Source organism: Montipora capricornis, chromosome 5 (assembly GCF_036669925.1).
Source record: "Montipora capricornis isolate CH-2021 chromosome 5, ASM3666992v2, whole genome shotgun sequence".
Taxonomy (NCBI): Eukaryota; Metazoa; Cnidaria; class Anthozoa; order Scleractinia; family Acroporidae; genus Montipora; species Montipora capricornis.
Window position 1 is genome coordinate 31,667,280 of NC_090887.1, and position 3,398 is coordinate 31,670,677.

Below are 3,398 nucleotides of genomic sequence, written 5' to 3' on the forward strand. Positions count from 1 at the left end.
GTAACCATTGCCCCAGTGGAGATTTGGGGAATGTATTGGGCCATTGGACTAAATTTTTAAGAGATAAGAAATAAGATTGTAAATTTGAGTAGCAAAGAGTCAAGAGTGCAAGTTGTTTAATCTTTATAATTTTGTACTAAGAAAAATAAAATAAGGTTTACTATTTAATGTCTTGCAATAATAGTGGCATCCTGACTAATTGTTTATGTCTGTGTTTATGTGTTTAGTAGCATACACATAATTGAAGAAAGGTGATTCGACTGACTCAGAACTGCCATACAATGATCATGATTTTTGTTTACTGATAACAGGCAAACATGTACTTAGATTACTCAAACTCTGTTCCCTCACACCCCTCTTTGATAAGTGGAAATTGTAAATTAACCAGTGCAGCACATAACTGAAAAATAACATCAGCATAACATCTTAAATAATATGGGATGAAAGTTAAAATTTTAAAATCCTTTAACCTTGCATTTGCCCTCTCTACATGGATCCTTGCTCTAGCAATGGATTTTGTTTTCTTTGCTTCACTTTCAGTGAAAACACCATTATTCAAAAAAGGTGGAATGTTGAGAGAAACATCATTTGGCAAAATGTCCTGAATAAGGAAGCCTTTGTCGGCTAAAACCATGTCCCCTGCAACAAGATGGTTCAACAGACCTGACTGTTGTACTATGGCTTTATCAGAAATAGACCCAGGGTACAATTTGCTAACAAAAGTTATTACTGCATTTGGTGCAACCCCAACAATTACTTTGAAAGAGTTCATGCCCCTGTAGCTTGAATAGGTAGCATTTTGCTGACTCATTAACCCCGGGGCTGCAATCTCCACATCGGTACAATCAATGACAATTCTGCAAGACGTAAACTCAGAAAAAGAAGATGGTGCACATAACACTGGATGGAATGGTTGTCATGATGTCACGAAACAATATAGAATGCAAAACATGAATGAAAGTGGTCACAATATTAGCTATTGTTGCCACACTGCAGCTGAAAAGCTGTGCAAGGTGCAGGTTGGTATAATTTTGTCTGAGTTTCATTAAAGTAATAAAAATCTGGTACTCAAAATTAATGGACTCTACTCTCGAACCGGAATAATAATCAATACAATCTTTGAATCTTAAGGCATGAAGTACTACAATGTTAAAAACGTCTTTCGTCGGAAGCCCTGTTTCCATTCTAAGAACCTCTGCACTTAGTCCCGAAACGTTGTAGTGTTTTTGTGCGTAGCTTTCTTTTTCTTGCCTGTCCTGAAGTTCCTCCCTGGCTTGATCTAATTCTGCTTCCAGTATTATCTCATTTGTTGTCTTGTTGCAACATTCTTGTTTGATGTCATTATCAGTGGGCTGCTGCTCAGATCCTCTGATTGCCTCAGCCATCATTTCTTTCACAGTTTTCTTTTCAGCTGTTACTTTTTTCTTTTTCTTTGGTGGTCCTCCTTCACTAGGAAATATCTTATCTCGATTTCTTTCGTAAATCGTGGGCCCATATTGTTTATATCCATCCGTGAAATGACAACTGCACACTCTGGAATGCTTACTTGGCTCTCTGTCTTTCCTCCTATTTCAAAGAAACATATAACGGAACTTAATCTTAAATACTTGGCACGATTTAAATTACTCAAAATTCGTTTAAATTTTTCAACTCCTGAAGTCCATTCAAAAAGCTCTAGATTATATAAATCAAGCGGCGGCCGCCTTTTCATAACACAAACAACATTGAAATAATTTGGGCACTGAAAAATTATACGTTTTGAAAGCAAACACGTGTTAGCACAGTTGTATTCTAGGTTTTTCACAGATCAAAATGCAAGGAAAATACGTACTCAGTGACCACAAACTAAACACTGCCTGCGATTGTTCATCAAACATTTGTTAAAATAACTTCAGTATTCCGAGTCGGTGGAAATCGCACACTCGCAAAAAACTGCCAAATGTATGATGTTCTTTTAGCAAAAAGATAATTATTAGTGCCATAACAAACCTTATCAGGCGGATCCATCGTTTGTATTCCTCTTTTTCCTTCTTATCGCTTGGAAATGCAAAGAACTTCCAAGTGTGGCTTTCTGATGAATGACTGCACGTCGGAGCAAAGCAGTAGACCATTTGTGTCCGTTCTGATAAATTTCTTTGGGCAAAAACCGATAATGATCAAATAGTCTTTGTCGTTTTTACCCTTTCTGTTCTCCTTTGTGGCCTCTTTTGTGCTAAAACACAGGGTTAATAAGCGTTTTGACCTCAAGACAAAGCGGAGACAAACACGACTTGACCCACGCGCAAGAGATTATCTGAGTTGTTTAGAACTGATTTTTTTAGCGCCATGGCAACGTGACGTCACACTTTAGAACTCTATAAAACGTCGAATCAATCCTCATTCTTCCAGGCTTTATCTGATCTTAAACAGAGTTAACTGAATAGGGTGTAATGTGAAGTGCTCGATTTCTATCCCATATGAACCATGTGAGCGTTAGCCCTACTGATGGAAATGGTCCCACACAAGGACAGAGAAAAACTCTGACCAGGGTGGGAATTGAAGCCACGACCTTCGGGTTAGATCTCCGCCGCTGCAACGTTTGTATAAACGTAACCTTTCCTTTTATCTGATCTTATTTCCGTTGAGGTACTCCGAGAGTCCAATTATAAGTTTGTAATTGGGGGAGATTTCAATGTTGCCTTGCAACCTTCTTTAGATTGCTCGGGAGGGATCACTACTTTAAAAGAATCAGTTAAGGTTTTGGAAGATTTACTTATACAGTATAACCAGTAGATATTTGGAGAGTTCGTAACCCAAAAAGTAAAAAATTCACTTGGCGTCAAAGAAAACCAATTATCCAAAGGAGACTGGACTACTGGTTCATTAGCGACTTGCCCCAGGACGATGTAGCCAAAATTGATATTATTACTAGCATCAAATCAGATCATTCCGCTATCGTTCTTGAGGTGGATTCTTTGGCTGACCAGCCCAGAGGTCCCTCCTTCTTAACATCAGTCTCCTAGACGACCCAATGTTTGTCCAGAGAATGCGCGACAACTTTCCTCTATGGCTAGAAGAAATAAGCTTTTGTGAAGATTAAAGAATTAAATGGGATTATATCAAGTATAAGATTCGTCAAGATAGTATTAAATATAGTAAAGTAAAAGCTAGTGCAAGGAAAAGTAAGATTGACGAAATTGAAGGAAAGCTAATGGCATGCTGGGAAAAAGTTGCAGAGGCGCCTTTTACTGAGAACCTCGAAAACCTTGAAGCCTGCAAAACGGTTTACGAGAGAGAATACGATTATGTGGTGAGGGGGTCGATAATTTGGTCGCGCGCCAGGTGGTATGAACAAGGTGAAAGGAATGCAAAATATTTCCTTAAATTAGAACATCATAATAAAAAGAAAAGTTTTTTGG

At 38.1% G+C, this 3,398-nt stretch overlaps 1 pseudogene; it reads right to left on the minus strand.

The window, feature by feature from the left end:
* Positions 1 to 328: 328 nt before the first annotated feature.
* Positions 329 to 2,111, minus strand: LOC138048929 (uncharacterized; annotated as a pseudogene).
* Between the last annotated feature and the right edge of the window lie 1,287 nt (positions 2,112 to 3,398).